General features: G+C 40.4%; 1 non-coding gene across 1 annotated transcript; it reads left to right on the plus strand.

Moving 5' to 3' along the window:
- The first annotated feature begins 9,656 nt into the window (after positions 1–9,656).
- On the plus strand, positions 9,657–9,763 carry LOC113001363 (small nucleolar RNA R71). Its single transcript, XR_003266681.1, has one exon. It is a non-coding gene; the product is annotated as a small nucleolar RNA R71 (small nucleolar RNA).
- Positions 9,764–23,963: the final 14,200 nt, after the last annotated feature.

Genomic DNA, 23,963 nt, shown 5'->3' on the forward strand with positions numbered 1-23,963 from the left:
CAATACACATGTATTTCATCATCCGTCACATATTCAATTTATCACATACTCACAGTTTGAATCATCATTTCATAACCTCAACATAACAATTTATACAAAAGATTTTATCACAACATGGGATGTAAAACCTCTGAAATAGTTTATCACAATTGTATCAAAATCAATTAATCAAAATCATGGGTCAAACACAAAGACATCAAGAACACTCAAGTTTATCAATCAATTCTCATCAGGACATCAATTGGTACATAGAACACAATAATATTGTATTCATAATCATAAAGAAAAATTTTAATTCAATAAAATCCCAAAATAAACCCAAATTTAGTTCTCTAAGGATCCCTACACATGTTCTCACTAATCCCCAATTGTGAATAACTCATCCCTTACCTCTAAGCGGACTCGCGTGTTTTCCGACAACGATAGCGGCATCTCTAGCGGTTCCCTGAGATTCCTCCAGTTTTTCCTCCGACTGCTCCAATAGAATTCTCGAACGTCAGAGAGACGGAGAAGAGATTGAAGCCTCCACTTGTACTGTCTTCATGCGATTCCTTTTTCTCCCTCCGCAAATATTATCTCGCAAATCCCAACGGTGAAAGTGTGCGAAACTAAATTTCGAACAACATATCCCAATTTCATGAAAATCCAACGGTTAGCGAAACCGAGATCATAGTTTTACCGAGACAGTTTTGGGTTTCTGCGGGAAAATAAAAGGCTACAATGCAAAGGGTTTTCCTCTAAGCTCACACATGATTTTAGAATTCCCAACGGTGAGAATGTTCGGAATTGGATTGCGAACTCGCTGCTAAAATTTCACAATGATCCAACGGGAAATGAGTCCGAGATTGTCGCTTTTCTGAGACAAGTTTGGTGGACTGCGGGAAAAAGAAAGGGTTTTGAGTGGAGAAAAGAGAAAAACGAAAATGAGGGGAAGAGGAGGCACCTGACTTAACATAACTATTTATACCTAGGGTACTCAGCCTATTATTTGCTCTATATTTATTTATTTATTTACTAAAAAGCTTTTTAAATTTATTTATGAAAAATTGGGATGTTACAACAAACCCTGGGATTTAAATGGATTGATTAAACGTCAAACGACTCCATTGTTGTCACTCCAAAATGGTCAAGTGACTAAATCAAACAGAACATACACTCTGAGGGAGTTCCCGGAGAGATTTGCAAAAGATAGGATAAGGTTGCATGAATTATCACCTCTTTCAAAAGGACAATCAATCTGTGTTTTCCAAAAAAACTCAAATCAAAATCACAAAATAGGGAAAGAATGTCATGAACATTGTACAACATTCCATTACATTCAATTGCTGCATACGAAGTCCGCATTTCAAGACAAAGGTTGCATGCATCTGCATCCCTAAAAATCATGTTAACTGCATAGATTTCCTTCATCTAATGTCCAATCTTTTGAATTTGGGATGACCGACCCTCTCAATGCGTCGTCTCTTGCTTTCTCATAAGGGTGGACCCTTGGGTACTAGTACCATCACCTTTAAAGGACTGCACGTCCTCGCCTTCAGAGGACTACACGTTCTCACCTTCAGAGAACAACACGTCCTCGTCTTTAGAGGGCTACACGCACTCGCCTTCAGAGGACTACATGTCCTCACCTTCAGAGGACTACACGTACTCACCTTTAGAGGACTACACGTCCTCTCCTTTAGAGGGCTACACACCCTCGCCTTCATAGGGATGCACGCCCTCGCCTTCATAGGGCTACACGCCCTCACCTTCAGAGGACTATACATCATCACCTTCAGAGGACTACACGTCCTCACCTTCAAAAGGATACACGCCCCTACCTTCATAGGGCTACACGCCCTCGCCTTCATAGGGCTACATGCCCTCACCTTCAGAGGACTACATGTCCTCGCCTTCAGAGGACTACATGTCCTCGCCTTCAGAGGACTACATGTCCTCGCCTTCAGAGGGCTACATGTCCTCGCTTTCATAGGGCTACACGCCCTTGCTTTCATAGGGCTGCATGCCCTCGTCTTCATAGGGCTACATGCCCTCACCTTTAGAGGACTACACGTCCTCGCCTTCAGAGGACTACACGTCCTTGCCTTCAGAGGACTAGGATAAGAGCCTAGGATTTTCTTCATCAATGGATTCCTTTGCTTCTTGGACTAGGATAAATTTATTTCCAACGACACACATCAAATATTAACTTAGTGCATGTGAAATTACAAAACTACCCCTAATACAAAAACTAGTCTAGGTGCCCTAAAATACAAGGGCTGAAAAATCCTATATTTCTAGGGTAGCTTACCTACATTATGGAGCCCTAAATACAAAGACCAAAATTAATGAAACCTTAATCTAATATGTACAAAGATAAGTGGGCTCATACTTAGCCTATGGGCCCGAAATCTACCCTAAGGCTCATGAGAACCCTAGGGCCTTCTCTTGCATCTTTGGCTCAATCTTCTTGGAGTCTTCTATCCAATGTCCTTGAGGGGTAGGATTTCCTCGCCTTCATAGGACTACACGCCCTCACATTCAGAGGGTTGCACGTCCTCGCCTTCAGAGGGTTGCACGTCCTCGCCTTCAGAGGGTTACACACCCTCGTCTTCAGAGGGCTACACGCCCTCGCTTTCAAAGGGCTACACGGCCTCACCTTCATAAAGCTACACGCCCTCACCTTAAGAGGACTACACGTCCTCACCTTCAGAGGACTACCCGTCCTCGCCTTCAAAGGGCTACACGTCCTCGCCTTCAGAGGGTTGCACGCCCTTGTCTTCATACGGATACACATTCTCACCTTCAGAGGGCTACATGTTCTCACCTTCAAAGGACTACACGTCCTCACCTTCACAGGACTACATGTCCTCGCCCTCAAAGGGCTACACACCCTCGCCTTCATAGGGTTGCACACCCTCGCATTCATAGGGCTACACGCCCTCACCTTCAAAGGACTACAGGTCATCACCTTTAGATGACTACACGTCCTCGCCTTTAGAGAGATACAAACCCCTACCTTCATAGGTCTACACATCGTCACTTTCATGGGTTGCACGCCCTCACCTTCATAGGGCTACACGCCCTCACCTTAAGAGGACTACACGTCCTTGCCTGGAGAGGACTACATGTCCTCGCCTTTAAAGGACTACACGTCCTCACCTTCGGAGGACTACACTTCCTCACCTTCAAAGGGCTACACGTCATCGCCTTCAGAGGGTTGCACGCCCTCGCCTTCGTAGGGCTACACGTTCTCACCTTCAGAGGGCTACACGCCCTCGTCTTCAGAGGGCTAGATGTCCTCGCCTTCAGAGGGCTACACATCCTCACTTTCAGAGGGTTATACGTCCTCGCCTTCAAAGGGCTACACGTCCTCGCCTTCAAAGGGCGACACGTCCTTGCCTTTAGAGAGCCACACGTCCTCGCCTTCAGAGGGCTGCATGCCCTCACCTTTAGAGGATTACATGTGCTCGCCTTCAGAGGACTACCCATGAAAGCAAACACCACATAAACTTGGCAAGATTCTAAAATTGACAATCAACCCATAAACACAAGCACATGAGGATCAAAAGGTCTTTTAAGGTTGTAATGGGGCCAAGGACAAGGTATGGAGAAATATGGAATAAGTGGCTAAATCCCAAAGGAATAGAGGAGCAAAGGGGAATAAGTGCATATTAAGAAAAAAATAAAAAGAAGTAAAGATAAAAATTAAACATGAAGAGTAGAACCAAGAGTTTCATCATTCTTGTGCCATTTAAGATCTTATTCACTCAACTTTATTGCTTTTCTTTTTTTTTTCGAATTTTTTTTTTTTCGAATTTTTTTTTTTTTTTACTCTTTAGCCTTTGAGAAACAACATTTCATTCAGCATGTCCAACATTTAACCAATATACAATGTACATCAAGTATGGCCCAAAATACATCATGAAGCATAGCCAACAAAACAAGTTGTCCAATGAAACAAAAACCCCCCACACTTATTCCCAAAACAATTCCAAAGCTCCAAAATTCCTTAAGGATATGGTAATATCATGGTTTTTCACTTAAGGCTTGTAGTGAGTTTCAAAACAAGGAAAGGGAAACAAGGCTCAAAAGGGCTATCAAAGGAATTAATTCAAGGTAAGTCCATTTGGCTAGAAGCTTTTAAGAACAAAATTGTCTTAATCATTTCCAAATATGCATGTGAATTAGGACGCATCAACAAGAATCAAGCCAAGGCTATTGTGCAAGCAATCAATGGGGCAAAACACACCAAATGATTATAATGATGGATGGCTCAAATTCTCACAAAGGTAAAATCATCACTTTCAAATTGAGCTTTCAAAACTATCATGACATGTAGAGAAGAATCAAGGATTTCAAGTCACAAAATGTCAAGAACTTTTATTTTCAAAACAATTACCCATTTCTTGAACATATCCTATAATTCAAAGAAAAACATGCAAAGTCGTACGTGCACATGAAATTGACCCAAAATATTAAACTGAAAATCCGATGAAACTAACAACATTAACAAATTAACACAACTAACAAATTAACAAAACCAACAAAACTAGCAAAACCAAAGAACACTCCCCCCCCCCCATACTTAAACAACACATTGTCCTCAATGTAGCACAATTAAAAGATTAAAAACAATTAAATCATCAAAGAGAATCAGACAAGTGTAATAAAAGCAAAGAAGGAGATAGGAAAAGAAAAACTCCCTAAGTCATGGTGGAGGAAGAGTAGGGTGGAGTAAGGCAGTCTCTTCCACCACTACGTCCACTAAAGAAGGGTTCGTGAGGAATGGCTTAAGTCGATGTCCATTGACCTTGAAGCTCTTGTTTGTGGAGTCGCTTTTGATCTCAACTATACCATAAGGAAAAACATTAGTAACAACAAAAGGACCAATCCACTTAGACCTCAACTTACCACTCATGAGTCCAAGCCTAGAATTATACAATAACACTTTTTGCCCAACCACGAAGTCTTTTTTAACTATCATGCTATCATGGAACTTCTTGGTCTTTTCTTTGTAGAACTTGGCATTCTCGTAGGCTTCTAGGCGGATTTCATCTAACTCACTCAGTTGCAACTTCCTTTCCTCGCCAGCTTGATTCATAGAGAAGTTGCAAGTCTTCACTGTCCAGTATGCTTTGTGCTCAATTTCCACTGGAAGATGACATGCCTTTCCAAAGACAACCCGATAAGGAGACATTCCTATGGGTGCTTTGTAGGCAGTCCGATGTGCCCAGAGAGCATCATCAAGCCTGGTACTCCAATCTTTCCTGCTTGGCTGCACAATCTTCTCTAGAATTCTCTTGATTTCCCTGTTAGAAATTTCTGCCTGTCCATTAGTCTGGGGGTGGTATGGTGTGGATACCCTGTGTACCACCCCGTACTTTTTAAGCAGGGCATGCATTGTCCTGTTGCAAAAATGGGTTCCTTGATCACTAACAATTGCTTTAGGTACTCCAAACCTGCAAAACAGATTAGACCTGACAAAGTCTGCGACAACTTTAGCATCATTAGTTCTAGTGGGCTTGGCTTCCACCCATTTTGAAACATAATCAACTGCAAGGAGAATATAAACATAACCAAAAGAGACAAGAAAAGGACCCATGAAATCTATACCCCAGACATCAAACACCTCACAGAATAGCATAGGTTGCTGAGGCATTTGTTGTTGCCATGTAAGTGTATTTCCTGCTCTCTGACACTGCTCACAAGTGCTGCAGATCTTCCACGCATCTTTAAAGATGGTGGGCCAATAAAAACCACAATCAAGCACTTTGCGAGCTGTCCTTTGAACACCCAGATGACCTCCCGGTGTGGAAGAATGACAGAACTGCAGGACTGAGTCAGTCACATGATCTGGAATGCACCGTCTAATGACCTGATCACTGCATAATTTCCACAAGTAGGGGTCATCCCAAATAAAATGCTTAGCATCACTTTTAATCTTATCTTTTTGGGCCTTAGATGCTAAGGGAGGAAAAACAGAGGCAACTAAATAATTAACAATGTTAGCAAACCAGGGAGTAGAAAGAGAGTCAGAAATACTGTACAATATATACAAATGATCATCCGGGAAATCATCCCGAATAGGTGAATCTGCATCAGAGACACGTTCGATCCGACTCAAATGATCAACAACTAGAATTTGTGCTCCGCTCCTATCACGGATCTCCAAGTCAAACTCTTGGAGCCAGAGCATCCATCGGATCAACCTAGGCTTAGAATCAGCCTTCTTCAACAAGTACTTTAGAGCTGCATGGTCAGTATAAACAATAATGCGAGTACCAAGCAAATAAGATCGAAATTTTTCAAGAGCAAAAACTATGGCTAGAAGCTCTTTGTCAGTAGTAGTATAATTTGCTTGGGCAGCATCTAAAGTCCTAGAAGCATAATATATCACCCTGGGCAATTTATCAATTTTATGAGCAAGGACAGCCCCCAATGCATAATTTGATGCATCACACATAAGCTCAAAAGGGGCTGTCCAATCGGGTGCCTGGATGATGGGGGTGGTAGTCAACGCTCTTTTGAGGCAATCAAAAGCCTCTTTGCATCTGTCATTAAAGTCAAACTCCACCTCCTTTTGCAACAAGTTGGACAGTGGAAAGGCTACTTTGCTAAAATCCCTTATAAAGCGCCTGTAGAATCCTGCATGACCAAGAAAAGATCGCACCTCTCGCACACAAGAGGGGTAAGGCAATTGTGAAATAACAGAAATTTTTGCAGGATCTACTTCAATGCCCTTATTGGAAATCATGTGGCCTAAAACTATACCTTGCTCAACCATAAAATGACATTTTTCAAAATTTAGAACAAGGTTAGTTTCAATGCATCTATTCAAAACTTTTTCCAAACTATTCAAACAACCATCAAAAGAGGATCCATATACAGTGAAATCATCCATAAACACCTCTATGCAATTTTCTAAAAAATCACTGAAAATACTAATCATGCACCGCTGGAAGGTACCAGGGGCATTGCACAGGCCGAAAGGCATCCTCCTATAAGCAAAAGTGCCGAAGGGGCAGGTGAATGTGGTCTTTTCCTGATCCTCATGAGCAATAGTAATTTGCATATAACCAGAAAAACCATCAAGGAAACAGTAGTGGGATTTACCTGCCAGGCATTCAAGCATCTGGTCAATAAATGGCAGGGGAAAATGGTCCTTTTTGGTAACCTGGTTCAGCCTCCTATAGTCAATGCAGACTCTCCAACTGTTCTGCACCCGAGTAGGAATCAGCTCCTCCTTCTCATTTCTGATCACTGTGAGGCCAGTCTTTTTCGGGACTACCTGGACGGGACTCACCCATTGGCTGTCGGAGATAGGATAAATGATTCCAGCTTGCAAAAGCTTGGTTATCTCCTTCTTCACTACATCAAGAATCACCGGGTTGAGTCTTCTCTGTGGCTGTCTTACTGGTTTAGCTCCATCCTCTAAATTTATTCGATGCATACATGTGGATGGGCTAATACCAGGAATGTCTGCCAGGGTCCAGCCTATAGCCTTCTTATGCTTCTTGAGAACTGACAACAACTTCTCCTCTTGCTCATCAGCAAGGGAGGCAGATATAATCACTGGAAAACTCTTGCTATCATCCAAGTAAGCGTATTTTAAATTTGATGACAGAGGCTTCAATTCTGGTGTTGTCGGCTGGACAGTGGTAGAAGGAGATGGTTTCTCAGCCTTTACCTCATAAAGAAAGTCAGAGGTATGTGTACTTCCTGAAACATGGTTAGTCCTATCTGACTCTATAAAATCAATCTCAAGAGGTAAAACACCACCACCAGGCATGCAATCAATATCACTCTCAGATTCACTCTCAGCATCAAATTCAGACATATGATCAAGTACAATTTCAGACTCAATGCATGAAGAGTGAGAGGCATGCAGATTAGAATAAAGATCAGTCATGTATTCATCAACAACATGGTCAATTATTTCAGCACGAAATACAGACAGATCTTCAGATGGGTATTTCATAGCATCCAGAATATTAAAATGAACAGTTATATCACCAAACTCCATGGACAGTGTGCCTGCATAAACATCTATCTTAGTTCTAGCAGTTTTCATAAAGGGTCTGCCTAGAATGATGGGAACTGAGCCTTGAGAAAATCCATCTTCCATATTCAAGATATAAAAATCAACAGGGAAAATCAGTTCACCAACTCTAACTAAGACATCTTCTATGAAACCAACAGGATAGGCAACACTTCTATTAGCTAAATGAATTACCACATCAATTGACTGCAAGGGACCTAGAGATAGAGAATTAAAAATCGACAGAGGCATAACACTAACAGAGGCTCCTAAATCTAGCATGGCATTGTCAAACTTACTATTCCCTATAATACAAGGTATGCTGAATGTACCTGGATCTTTGCATTTTTCAGGAATTTGAGGAACAGATTTACCAATCAATGCGGAGACATTTCTGCCCATGCTAATTCGTTCACTTCCTTTAAGCTTCCGCTTATTAGTGCACAGCTCCTTCAAGAATTTGGCATATCTTGGAATTTGCTTTATTGCATCCAACAAAGGTATGTTTACCTCTACTTTTCTAAACGTTTCCAAGATCTCTTTCTCTGCCTCTTCCATTTTTTTGTTGGAAACTGCTCTTGGAGGGAATGGAAGAGGGGGAATGTGCTGCTTCAGCAAATCAGAATTACCTGTGGAAGAAGATTCACCTGCACAGAAATTGTTAGGTAGATTTTTGTCATCACCTTTTTCTGGAATAGAGTGAAGTTTGGCAGGTTCATTTGCAGATGAGGAAGGTGCTACGGGTTGAGGTCCTTGACACTGCTTTCCCGACCTCAATGAAATGGCACTGACATTTTTGGGGTTTTGGACAGCTTGAGAAGGCAGCTTGTCAGAATTCTGGGACTGTTGTTGATTCAATTGAGTAGCTAATTGTCCCATCTGATTGGTTAAGCTCTAAATGGAGGCTCTGGTCTTTTGCTGAAACTGCATGTTCTGCATAGTCATTTGCCTCACAAGTTCTTCGAGGGAAGGTTGTGGAGGGGCCTCAACTGTTGGTTGTTTCTGGGGTTGTTGCTGTTGTTGGATTGGTGGAGGAATGTATGGTCTGCTTGGGCCAGCAGCATTTTGGAAGGAAGGAGCAGGCTGCTGTTGTTGTTGCTGAGGGCTGGACCATCTGAGGTTAGGGTGATTCCTCCATCCAGGGTTGTATCTGTTGCTGGAAAGGTCATAATTGCTCTGCTGTGGTTGATTTTGCTGCTGAGGTTGAGGAGGTCTATTGTAAATATTTGCAGCATAAGCTTCAGGCTGCTCAATTGCTCCAGGTTGCTGCATGGAAGGGCAAAGGTCTGTATGGTGGTCAGCAGAGGAGCACAAACCACAAACCCTTGCGACAGGTACAGATTTCTGATTCAAGGCCAGCTGGGTTACCAAGTTGACCAACGCATCCAGTTTGCCTTCAAGCTTCTTAGTTTCAGATGATGCAGATGGGTTTGTAGCTACCTCATGCACTCCTCTAATGACTATGGCATCATTTCTGGCGCTAAACTGCTGGGAGTTGAAGGCCATCTTCTCAATTAAATTTTTGGCTTCAGCAGGAGTCATGTCTCCAAGGGCTCCACCACTGGCAGCATCTATTATACTTCTCTCCATATTACTGAGTCCTTCATAAAAATATTGGAGAAGAAGTTGTTCTGAAATCTGATGGTGGGGGCAACTGGCACATAGTTTCTTAAATCTCTCCCAGTACTCATACAGGCTCTCTCCACTGAGTTGTCTAATACCTGAGATATCCTTCCTGATGGCTGTGGTCCTGGAAGCAGGGAAAAATTTTTCTAAGAATACTCTCTTAAGGTCATCCCAGCTCGTGATGGACCTTGGAGCAAGGTAATACAGCCAGTCCTTTGCCACTCCCTCTAATGAATGAGGAAAAGCCTTCAGAAATATGTGATCCTCTTGGACATCTGGGGGTTTCATGGTGGAGCAGACAATGTGAAATTCTTTCAAATGTTTGTGCGGGTCTTCACCTGCAAGGCCATGAAACTTTGGAAGCAAATGAATCAGTCCAGTCTTAAGAACATATGGGACATCCTCATCAGGGTATTGGATGCACAAGCTTTCATAGGTGAAATCAGGTGCAGCCATTTCCCTTAGAGTCCTCTCACGAGGTGGAGGTTGTGCCATATTCTCAGAATGTGCAAAATCAGAATGCTCAGAATCAGAATGCTCAAAATTATAATGCTCAAGATCAGGATGTTCAAAATCACCAATAACAGAATGCACAGATTCACCAGTTATGGAATGCTCAGAATGATCAAAAGGTATAAAATAATGCCTAACTAATCTATGAAATGTCCTATCTATCTCAGGATCAAAGGGTTGTAAGTCAGATGGATTGCCTCTAGTCATACACTACATTCAGCATGCACACAACTAGTTGCCTTGTCATGTAAATAAAGGTGTAGGTTTGAACTACAGCTACCCTCAAATGATATCCAAATGACTTGAAATTTTGTGAGCAACCTTATAAAATGATGAGAAGTTAGCACAAAAAATTTCAGACAAAAATTCAAAGTCTAACTATGAAGCTAAAATTGGTAGGTTAAGAAAAATAAGTGAATAAAACTTGAAAAATAAAAAACTTTTGACAGAATCGCTTTTTTTGGATGATGGAGACCTCAGCTGGCCTACGGCAGGCTGCCACGGCGTAGGAAATTTTTTTCTACCCCAAATGCATATATAATAATTGTGATTCTGATAACCGAAGCAAAAGTTATGGCCGTTTGAAGTTTTGACAAACACAAAATTTGCTAGTTTTTTGGAACTTTCAAATCTGACCAAACTAAAGGCTCTAGCTATTTTTCCCACAAAATATGGATTAAAAGAAGTTACCACAAAAAAATTCAGCCAAAAATAACAACCCTAGCTACTAAAACAAAAAATCCCAATTAATTCAGCATGGGTGGTCGCTAAAAACCGTCTCTAATTGATTTCTACTACTACTCTGTTTTTCCGCAAGCTGATTTCTACTACTACTCTGTTTTTCCGCAAGCTGATTTCTACTACTACTCTGTTTTCAAGCACAATCTTCACATCAAAACACCCAAGACTGAAACAGGGGAAACGCTTAATGGTAAAACTGAAACAGAACACACATTAAACAAAATACCAGGACACTAATCAATACTAACACACATACTAACACAATACTAACAATTAAACATAAAACATGAAAGGATTAAACACACAACACTAGCTAGCTATTATAAACCTTTGGACACTGCTCCCCGGCAACGGCGCCAAATTTGATCGAGGTCGTACCCGAATCAAATAAACATGAAAATGCAGTAACTAGGAAGTGATCCTAGGTCGTTTCCCAACGAGCAGTGACAAGCCAAATGTTCATAATATACTTGCAGTAACAGTAACGATGGGGGGGGGGGGGGTTTGGTTGTTTGGTAATTAAAGAGCAGAACAAATAAAATGGAATACGAAACTACTAATATTAAAAACGGGTTGTTTCCTCTGATTCAGAAGCCACTCTCTTATCCTGGGCTGTGGAGAATTCGTCCCTAACAGTCAACCACTTAATCCAACCCTATTTCAATTTACTAAGCGAAAATCAACTTAGGGTTTTCAATACGTGATTAGGCACCACATACACCAGTTAGCCCTTCGTCCATTAAGCATGAACGCAAGTTAGGCTCAGAGGCAATTAATCGAACACGAAGCGTGCACTGATTAATATTCACGAAATTGGGATAACTGGTGAAGGGAAAACTGCCAGGAAACCACATTACAAACGAAACCTCAAAGAGAGTTGGGCTTCGTCCTCAAAAGGAAACAACACCAGAAAATCTAGCCTTCCATGGATTCAAACAGAAAACGCAAATGAAACATGAAACAGAAACGTAAATGAACAGAAACGTAAATGAACAGAAACGTAAATGAATAGAAACGTAAATGAAAGTAGAAGAAGAAGCAAGAATGAACTCGTAATTAGAAGCAGAAAATGGAAATTTGCATTAAGAACGAAAACTGTAACAAGGGCACAGAAAAACGTGAAAACCTAAAACCAAAGCTCTGAATAATGAAAATAGCATAGCAGAATAGAATGCCCTGCACGAATCCCAATGCAGCTATTTAAAAAGAGTCACTCAAAGTCACTGGGCCCTATTACAATACTCTGGCCCAAAACGAAATAAACACTGAACAACATAAAATAAAATTGCGAAATTTCCTAATTAGAAATTAACTAAGGTAAGCGCTGCTTTATTTGCCCTCTTCAAGTCCACAACCAAAATCCGGATTAAGCCCAATGTTTCATTAATTCCTGAAATTAGATTAAAAACATCAAATTAGCTAAATGAGCCCAAATAATAAAACTGCCTAATTAATTGACAATTAAGACCAATCAATAATTAAAATGGTGCAAAAAGGGTTTAGAAAATAGAAGAAAATGATGGCACATCACACGCCGTCGCCTTCGTAGGGCTACACGTTCTCGCCATCAGAGGGCTACACGCCCTCGTCTTCAGAGGGCTAGACGTCCTCGCCTTCAGAGGGCTACACATCCTCACCTTCAGAGGGTTACACGTCCTCGCCTTCAAAGGGCTACACGTCCTCGCCTTCAGAGGGCGACACGTCCTTGCCTTTAGAGAGCCACACGTCCTCGCCTTCAGAGGGCTGCATGCCCTCACCTTTAGAGGACTACATGTGCTCGCCTTCAGAGGACTACACGTCCTCACCTTTAGAGGGCTACACGCACTCGCCTTCAGATGACTACATGTCCTCACCTTCAGAGGACTACACATCCTCACCTTTAGAGGACTACACGTCCTCGCCTACAGAGGCCTACACACCCTCGCCTTCATAAGGTTGCACACCCTCGCCTTCATAGGGCTACACGCCGTCACCTTCAGTGGACTACACGTCATCACCTTCAGAGGACTACACGTCCTCGCCTTCAGAGGGATACAAACCCCTACCTTCATAGGGCTGTACGCCCTCGCCTTCATAGGGCTACACGCCCTCACCTTCAAAGGACAACATGTCCTCGCCTTCAGAGGACTACACGTCCTCGCCTTCAGAGGGCTACACGCCCTCGCTTTCATAGGGATGCACGCCCTCGCCTTCATAGGGCTACACGCCCTCACCTTTAGAGGACTACACGTCCTCGCCTTCAGAGGACTACACGTCCTCGCCTACAGAGGGCCACACGTCCTCGCCTTCAGAGGACTACATGTCCTCGCCTTCAGAGGGCCACACGTCCTCGCCTTCAGAGGACCACACGTCCTCGCCTTCAGAGGACTACACGTCCTCGCCTTCAGAGGGCCACACGTCCTCGCCTTCAGAGGGCTACACGCCCTCGCCTTCAGAGGACTACACGTCCTCATCTTCACAGGACTACACGCCCTTACCTTTAGAGGACTACACGTCCTCACCTTCATAGGACTACACGTCCTCGCCTTCGTAGGGGTACACGCCATCACCTTCATAGGACTGCACGCCCTCACCTTCATAGGGCTATACACCCTCACCTTCATAGGGCTGCACTTCCTCACCTTCAGAGGGTTGCACGTCCTCGCCTTCAGAGGATTACACACCCTCGCCTTTAGAGGGCAAAACGCCCTCGCTTTTATAGGGCTGCACGCCCTCACCTTAATAGGGCTACACGCCCTCACCTTAAGAGGACGACACGTCCTCTCCTTCAAAGGACTACACGTCCTTGCCTTTAAAGGACTACACTTTCTCACCTTTAGAGGACTACACGTCCTCGCCTTCAAAGGGCTACACGTCGTCGCATTCAGGGGCTGCACGCCCTCGCCTTCATAGGGCTACACGTTCTCACCTTCAGAGGGCTGCACGCCTTCGCCTTAAGAGGACTACACATCCTCGCCTTCAGAGGGCTACACACCCTCGCCTTCAGAGGACTACACGTCCTCGCCTTCAGAGGGCTACGCCCTCGCCGTAAGATGGCTACACATCCTCGCTTTCTGAAGGCTCCACATCCGCACCTTTAGAGAACTCAAGGTCCTCTACCCTTAATGCTTAATCGAGATTTGCGCTCCCGGGTGAGGGGCCAGTAGTTTCCTTTACTAGTTCTTGGGCGACCCCCCTGATCGTGGAGGAGGGCCAAGTATGCGAGCACAACCAGAGGAGGAGGCAGGTCTCCAGCTTCGACGAGGAGGCTATCGCACAACTACTATGCATATTGGGGCAAGATTTCGCCCAGACCGTTGCATGGAGATGAGTGCGGATCATGCGTGCCACCACAACTCTGATCTCCCCCTTCCAAAGAGTCAGTTGGTTTATGCCAGCATGACATAGGTAAGTATGCACGTGGCTTAACTGATTTTTGATGCCAACTACTGTTTGCAGGGATCGTGCCCACAAGACACTCTGTGGGCCCGGAGAAGTCCAACAGGGTCCTGGGGTTTCCAGCTCTGGTGACAAGCCTCTGTCAGTTCTACAGAGTGCCCGTCGCCCCCAGCAAGGTCAGCGAGCCCATATTAACAGGGCTTTCATCTAGAAGTATTGTGCCCCCAGGTAGGCGCCGGGCGAGGCATCATAGTAGCGGGCAACAGACGCACCGCCACCACCTCCAGAGCCCCTCAACTCATCTACAAAGGCTGGAGCGTTGCCTACGACACGTGGCCAACTAGCAGGTAGCCAACCACCGGGGCAGGTACGAGCAGGTACTGGACCTGTGATCGACAAATCGTCATCACGCGTCTGGCTCAAGACGTTAAAGAAGCGCTACTAGGAGGCAACCTAGTACCTTTTAAATTTTTGCTTGTTATTTTGTTCACCTATGTTTCTTAAGTCACGGTTGAACTTGCCTAGTTGCTCGTAATCCTAGGAATTTAAATAAACAAGCACAAACCGGGAAGGTAGTCATACCTCACAAAATATATATGTGTGTGTTTAGGTAGCAAAAATACCTTGGATATGCATATATATATATATATATATATATATATATATATATATATATATATATATATATATATATATATATATATATATATATGTTTAGGTAGCAGAATACCTCATGAAAAAAAATAATATTGATTAACTAAAAAACCAACATGCTTTTGAAAAGAGATAGACTCCAGCTTTTGTTTACAAAGAGTCACCAATCAAAACGCCAGGATTTTTGAGAAAAATGTGTCTACACCTGAAGGGTGAATGCTGTGAAAATTTTCCCGAACACCCAAAATGGACTCGGATGAATGCATGAATTGATAAAAGAACATATTTTGGAAACAATGGGTTGACTTAAATAGGAAAAATGAATCCTAAGCCCTAGTGTCACATGACCATAAAAAACTTGATGCTTGAGTGTCCACATGGGTGCATTCATGACCAGTTTTGCATAAAATTCTAAATCATCATTGTTGAATGTGTGTCATGGAAATAATGTGGGACATTCCTTTATCCCTGAACCGCTGGCCAAACCAACGCCCTGACATATATCATGTCCAGCCGTTCTACAAGCCTTGAGCCAAAATCCCAACTCACCATAAACCTTGACCTAGGGTGAGAATGTCCATCCTCGCCCTTGGAAGAAAACAAAAAAAAAAGAAAAAAGAAAGTTCCCGATCAAAGATTGGAAGAAAGCAAAAAAAGAAAATTCCCAATCAAGGATTGGAAGAAACCAAAAAAGAAAAAAAAATTCTCGATCAAAGATCGGAAGAAAATAAAAGAAATATACAAAAAGGTCTTTGGACCAGACAATATTTGAACAATACAAAATTGTCACAAGCAAATAAGAAAAGAAAGGAAACCACAACTTGAAGTGGTCCTCTCCCTTTGATTACCAACAAAAATCTTGTGCATCGGCGGCTTTCTCGCCCCACACTAAACAAAAACAGAAAAGGAAAATGTCAAAACACTCAGAGCCAAATTTCCCACCAAAAACACTATTCCCAAAGAAGTCTTATTGATCCATGATCATGCATGTAATCTTTGATTTGATAGGAAATAATTTGCAAAATCAAGTCATGACATATCTATGGTTCAGAATTAGGATAAAACACTTGCCTGTGTGAGGTTTATACACTCTGAGTGATTTTCTTCTATTTTTAGTTGGACCCGGTGTTTCCTCTAAATGGTCATTTAGAAACGAAATGCTAACATCCAAAATCTCGTTTGTGGTTACAAGCAAAATTTATATGTTGCTCTGATTAGTTGGAGGTTTTGTTTCTTTACTAAAGTATGTTCGCATTTTAGTGAAAGAACACCGAGACTATTTTAGTCTCACACTAGAGCAAGAACTACATAGGTCTGAGTTCCTCATCACAAATTGAGGATATGTAGGAGCAAAAGCCCCGCTTTTGTCGACCACCCCACCTTTTGCTATCGTGACCTGTGAGTCCGGTGGCATGCAAAGACACTCGATGGTTATCTGCCCACACACTTTTGCTATCCAGCGACCTGAGAGTCCGTACAAAGACAACATCTGTTGATCCTGACCCATGCATCAGGTGGCAGGCGGAAATACCCCAAATGGTTATTTGTACAAACACAAAATCTGTTAATCCTGACCCATGCGTCAAGTGGCAGGCGGAAATACCCCAAGTGGTTATCCGTATAAACACAACATCTGCTGATCCTGACCTATGAGTCAAGTGGCAGGCGGATATACCTAGTGGTTATCCATACACACACAGTTATGCTACCCCGACCTGTGAGAAGTCAGGTAGCATGAGGAGATACCCAAGGGTTATCCGTACACACACACAAATCTGTTACCCCAACCTGTGAGAATCGGGTGACATGTAGAGACACCCAAGGGTTATCCGTACATACATTTATGCTACCCCGACTTGTAAGAAGTCAGGTAGCATGCAGAGACGCCCTATACGATAATCCGCACACATTTTGAAGACAAAAATGTCTTCAGTCATTGCATGCCTTCAAAGGCGACAATGACCCTCATTTACATTTCGAAGACGAAAATGTCTTCAGTCATTGCATGCCTTCAAAGGCGACAATGACCCTCATTTACATTTCGAAGACGACAATGTCTTCAGTCATTGCATGCCTTCAAAGGCGATAATGTCCTCATCTACATTTCGAAGACGACAATGTCTTCAGTCATTGCATGCCTTCAAAAGGCGACTATGTCTTCACCTCAAAAACTTCAATATCTTTTTCCCCTAAGCTTCGTAGGACTCAACGTCCTTTGTTTGTACGCTTTTAAAAAAAATAATAAAAAAGAGTGAAAATGAATTAAACGAGAAAAGAAGGAATTTCAATGTCTTCATGCCTTCACGGGTTTTACTGCTTGGATTTGCGCTAGTGGCCGGTCGGGTAAAGATTCATCTCGAACGAAATTAGTGTCTTATCTTTACTTCCCTTTTATCTCTAATAAAAGATAAGTAAAGAAGGGAAATTGTCATACCCTAATTTCGTTCGGGGACCATTGTTTGTCAGCATGCGACCTTCATTTGACCACTTCAAAATGTTTAACACCCATCACCGTGGAAGCCGTAAAGTTCTAGGATGTTTCGGAGAGAAATCGACCAAAAACACGAAAATGGGAGTGTATTTAGCAAAGTGGGGGTGCGTGTAAATAGATTGTTACACTCTAATTTCATTCAGAGACCATTGTTGATCGCTTCGAAAGGCTTAACACCCATCACCATGGAATCTGTAAAGTTCCGTGAAGTTTCAGAAAGAAAACAGTCAAAAACACAAAAACAGGAGGGTGAATGATCGAGGCCGTACCCGAATCAAATAAACATGAAAATGCAGTAACTAGGAAGTGATCCTAGGTCGTTTCCCAACGAGCAGTGACAAACCAAATGTTCATAATATACTTACAGTAACAGTAACGATTGGGGGGAGGGGGGTTTGTTTGTTTTGTGATTAAAGAGTAGAACAAGTAAACTGAAATACGAAATTACTAATATTAAAAACGGGTTGTTTCCTCTGATTCAGAAGCCACTCTCTTATCCTGGGCTGTGGAGAATTCGTCCCTAACAGTCAACCACTTAATCCAACCCTATTTCAATTTACTAAGCGAAAATCAACTTAGGGTTTTCAATACGTGATTAGGCACCACATACACCAGTTAGCCCTTCGTCCATTAAGCATGAACACAAGTTAGGCTCAGAGGCAATTAATCGAACACGAAGCGTGCACTGATTAATATTCACGAATTTGGGATAACTGGTGAAGGGAAAACTGCCAGGGAACCACATTACAAGCGAAACCTCAAAGAGAGTTGGGCTTCGTCCTCAAAAGGAAACAACACCAGAAAATCTAGCCTTCCATGGATTCAAACAGAAAATGCAAATGAAACATGAAGCAGAAACGTAAATGAACAGAAACGTAGATGAAACAGAAATGTAAATGAGAGTAGAAGAAGAAGCAAGAACGAAATCGTAATTAGAAACAGAAAACGTAAAATTGCATTACGTGAACAGTAGCATTAAACAGAAAAACGAAAACCCTAAAACAAAAGCTCTGAATAATGAATAGCATAACAGAATGCCTTGCACGAATCCCAAGGCTACTATTTAAAAAGAGTCACTTAAAGTCACTGGGCCCTATTACAATACTCTAGCCCAAAACGAAATAAACACTGAACAACATAAAATAAAATTACGAAATTTCCTAATTAACTAAGGTAAGTGCTGCTTAATTTGCCCTCTTCAAGTCCATAACCAAAATCCGGATTAAGCCCAATGTTTCATTAATTCCTGAAATTAGATTAAAAACATCAAATTAGCTAAATGAGCCCAAATAATAAAACTGCCTGATTAATTGACAATTAAGACCAATCAGTGATTAAAATGGTGCAAAAAGGGTTTAGAAAATAGAAGAAAATGATGGCACATCAGTGAACTTATCAAGATAGGGTGTAAATAGCATTTTCAAATCTAGGTCCTTTCAGAACATTTTGGCAGGAGGAAGCAACCTAGCTCGCCTGGGAAAGCTAGACGGCAATCTCCTCCCCCATTTTGTTGAAAAATGGCTTTTGAGGCTTTCGTAATGCTTCCGTAAAATTCCCGTAACCCTAAATAAGCATATTTCACTTAAGATAGGTGAGAAGGAAGAGAAAAAAAAGAAGAAAATCAAGTCTGATATGCTTCCGTAAGGCTTCCATAACTTTTCCATAAATTATGAAAAATTGGGGGTGAACTTAGTAAAAAGGGAGGTGCCTCAGGAAGCTTCTTGAGGAAGCCACCTGCTCCCCTGGGCGAGCTGGGTGGCAAGCACCACCCCCTTTTTTCTATAAATAGGCCGAGGGGTGCTGTTCTAAAGTGTTCCTGACCCCTATGCTATGCATTTCAGTTGTTTTTGGTGAAAAAACGTGTTTCTGTGAAGAAAATCCAAGCCGAGGTGCTTCCGTAACGCTTCCGAGACGTTTCAGTGAGCAATTTCGAGAAGATTTTCCGTCGTTCTTCATCCGTTCTTCGTGTGTTCTTCGTTCTTCAACCGGTAAGTTTTCGAATCCGAGACTTTCAATTCATTTCTTGTTTTGTTGGCCTTCATCTTCATTTCGTTCACTTTCAATTTTCTTTTCTTCCATTTTTAACGAGCTTCAACCGATTGTTTAAGCCGTTATCTCGCCTAATAAATGATAAAATGAATTTAACCGATCATTTGTATTGTAATGTCGTTTAATCACTATTAAAGCAAAATCTAACCGATTGTTCACTCGGTTAAATAAAAAAAGGAAAATAATAATAAAATAATCAAAATATCTTGAAAAAATAATAAATAATCAAAATATCTTTGAAAAATAATCAAAAAAAAAAATCAATCAGACGTTTTTCTTTGAAAGTTTCCTTGGATGAGTTGACTAATAACCAAAGTGAAACTAAGGCTAAAATCAACCCACAAATCAAGCTTTGTTCGCAAAAGTCACTTAAAACCGTTTTAAGGTCCAACGTCTGAAACGGTCCTCTTTGCTTTTATCGGTTAACATGGACCGTTCAAAAGCATAAAATCAACACATAACTTTACCGCTTTTGCAAGAACTATGTAGGTCTGAGTTCCTCATCGCAATTGAGGATACGTAGGAGCAAAAGTCCCGCTTTTGTCGACCACCCCAAGAGATCGTTAATGGTCCAACGCCTTAACGTTTCTCTCCTTTCAAAAACCAAGAGATCGCTAATGGTCCAACGCCTTAACGTTTCTCTCCTTTCAAAAAAACCAAGAGATAGTTAATGGTCCAACGCCTTAACGTTTCTCTCCTTTCAAAAACCAGGAGATTGTTAAAGGTCCAACGCCTTAATGTTTCTCTTCTTTCACAACCAAGAGATTGTTAATGGTCCAATTCCTTAACGTTTCTCTCCTTTCAAAAGAATCAAAAGATCGTTTAATGGTCCAACGCCTTAAATGACTTTTGTTCGGTTAAAATCGATCTTGCGAAAAAAGATCAAAACAACTTAACCAACGTTTAGTTATGAAAGAACTACGTAGGTCTGATTTCCTCATCACAATTGAGGATACGTAGGAGCGAAGGAAACACCCTTGTCGACCACAAAAAGATAAAAAATACGAAAAGGCCCATAAAAAGATAAAAAACATAAAAAAGGGAAAAATACATAATTTTGAAGTCATATTTGCACACTTGATTGAAGGTTGTTGTCCCTTGTGATGGACGCGTGGGATGCTAATACCTTCCCCATGCGTAAAAATAACTCCCGAACCTTTGACGATTAAAGTTCGTAGACCACACGTTCCACTTTTTCCGACATTTTCCTCGAATAAACGTTGGTGGCGACTCCGCGCACCTTCCTCCCTTGGAAGACGCACCCGTGAGCCTCGCGTTGCCCTCCCGCCGAAGGGTAGGTTGCGACAGCATCCCACGTGCCCGTCACAAGGGACGACAGCCTCTAATCGAGTGTGCAAATCATGACTTCAAAACTATGTATTTTCCCTTTTTATGTTATCTTTTTCCCTTTTATGTTTTTTTACTTTTGTTCCTTTTTATGTTTTTTACTTTTTTGGGTCGACAAGGGTGTTTCCCTCGCTCCTACGTATTCCTCAATTGTGATGAGGAAATCAAACCTACGTAGTTCTTTGAGAACTGAACGTTGTTTAAGTTATTTTTATCTTTTTTGAAAGATTGGTTTTAACCGAACAAAAGTCATTTTAAGGCGTTGGACCTTAAACGATCTTCTCAATTTTGACAGGCGAGAATCGTTAAGGCATTGGACCTTGAAACGACCTCTTGATTTTTGAAAGGAGAGAATCGTTAAGGTGTTGGACCTTGAAACAATCTCTTTGTTTTTTTATGAAATGAAGAAGTTTATGAGTTGGTTTTATTTGGTTTTGGCTCATTAATCTTCAATCCTTTTTTAAAGATAACTTACAGCGTTATTGACCGATTAAAAACTTATTTTACATTGATGAAAAGAGTTTACGACACAAACGATCGGTCAAAACTTATTTAAATAGTGGTTAAATGAGATTGCAACACAAATGATCAGTTGAAATTGATTAAGTGAGATTACGGCTTAAACGATCGGTCGAAACTCGCTTAAAACAAAGAAAAAGAATACCGACGACAGAAGAACAAAGATGAAGACATACAAAGCAAGAATGGACCCCTAAGGGTGCATAGAATGAATTCAAAGCTTCGAAATCAAAAACTAACTGGTCGAAGAACGATGAACAATGAAGAATGGCGAAGAACATTCACGGAATTGGTCACAGAAACGTTACGGAAGTGTCTCGGCCTTGATTTTCTTCTTCTTTCTCCTTCTTTTCACTAATTTTAAGTGAAATATGCTTGCCAAGGGTGCTGAACCCATTCCCCTCAACCTCTCACTCCCTTTTATAGTCAAAATAGGGGAGGAGCTTGCCGCCCAGTTCGCCCAGGCGAGCTGGTTGCTTCCTGTTGAAGCTTCCTGATGGGCCTAGATGGGCCCAGTGCTGAAGAACACCCCCTAAATTGATCTTTTCACCCCCATTTTGAGTTTTTTTGCTCATTTCCTTCCGAAACATCGCGAAATCTTACGGATCGCGCGGCAATTGGCTTTAAGCAGCTCAACGTGACTGACAAAAATCCGCACGTCGACAAACAATTGTCCCCGGACGAAATTAGGGTATGACAACTAGTATAAACTCTTGTGTGTTTTTCTTTACTTCTTATCTTTGTGTTAACTAACAAGGGCTTGAATTTGTTTTTAGATCTTACCTTAGGTTTTGATTTGTCAAGAAAATTGTTTTGCTCATTGTCTAATAAAGTTTTTCTTAAACTTCCATTATCTTTTTTTTTAGTTAAATCTGCATCAAAAGATAAATGGTTTTTCAATCTAAGAAAAAGTTTAAAATTTTCAAAAACATAATTCAACCTCCTTTCTTGTGTTATTTGCTTCTAGAGGCATAAGCATCATTTGTGTATAGTTTTATGTTATGTTTTGGTTAGGTTGTAAGCTCTAATTGATTGTGACACTAGAGCTAGTTTTTGGGTCGTTTCTTTAAATTAAAATTTATATGATGAACCTTTTGTGAAAAAATTAATCTGGATTTTATATTTCCTTTAGAGAGCAAAACAACATTTACGAACTTATGTATAATTATGGTTTTGTTATTTAGTTTTTAATTATGTATGAAACACGGAGTTAGTACAATATGTGATATCTTTCACCATGAATAAGGTTTTCAAGAAATACACTTATTCATTTTACTTGTTAATAACATAGTTGAGGTAAAGAGTGTTACATATGTCAAACACAAGCAATTACTAAATACAACAACTTATAAATTAGCATCTCAAAACATGTATACTATATGAATTAATTAGGCATTAAAAGTCATTAATTAAATGATTAAAAGGTAGTTTATGGAAAAGAGATTCAAATGCACTTATTATTTTTTTATTGAAAAATGTTAATCATTAGTTTGTTAGTTTTTGTTTTAAACACTCTTATTATGATAATGATACCAATTAGTTATGGCAAACCAAACATGTCCTCTAAAGTATAGGATTTGCAATCTTTATATATCATTGGTCCAACATAATAGCTAATACCATTAATTATTATTATATTCTAAGTCATTACCAAGTAAATATGTTTGACCAAGGGAATCTAACTAAGTTGGTTGAACAAAGTGTGTGAGTATTGTAATTTCCCTTGTATCATGTTCAATTCCTACATATATAAAAAAAAAGCATGTTTGACTCTCTTTCTCGTAAGCTATATTTGTTTTAAAGAATTTTATTAATTCACATAGCATGACAACCTAATTCTCAAAATATAATCAAAATGAATGAATTTTTTTAATACAAATTATCTTTATTTTTTTTATACAAATGACTTTCCTTTCATATATTAAGATTATAATAAGTTCATAATTGTTTCATAATTAATTTTTGGAAAAAGATTCAAACGCCCTTATTATAATAATGACTCAAAATATCATGATAATTAATGATGTCAATTAATTATGTCAAATCAAATTTAACCTCTAAAACATAGGATTTATCACCTTTTCATTGGTCAAACATAATTAATTGGTATGATTGTCATTACCAAGTAAACATATTTGACCTTCTTTTTCCATAGACGACATTTGTTTTAAAGAATTTTATTTAAAAAAAATTCACAAAGGATGACAACCTAATTCTCAAAATACCAATCAAAATGAATGAAAAATTTGTTAATACAAACAAACTTCTTTTTATATATTATTATTTTTTTTGTGAATTCATAGGCTACTTTTGTTTTAAAGAATTTTATTAATTCATAGCATGACAACTTAATTCTCAAAATATCAGTTAAAATGAATGGAAAATTTATTAATATAAAGACCTTTCTTTTATTTATATATATTACTAATATAAGAAAATACTTATTTATGGTGTAAAACTACTACAATTTACAAATTTTACTTAAAAACCAATCACATTAATTTTTAATTAGGAGAAAACATTTCTTGTCTTTTTAAATTTTTTAAATAATAAAAAATAGAAATTAAATATAATTAATAAAAAATAATAAAATAAAAAATAATAATATAAAAATAATGAAAATTT

Source organism: Glycine max, chromosome 3 (genome assembly GCF_000004515.6).
Source record: "Glycine max cultivar Williams 82 chromosome 3, Glycine_max_v4.0, whole genome shotgun sequence".
Classification (NCBI taxonomy): Eukaryota; Viridiplantae; Streptophyta; class Magnoliopsida; order Fabales; family Fabaceae; genus Glycine; species Glycine max.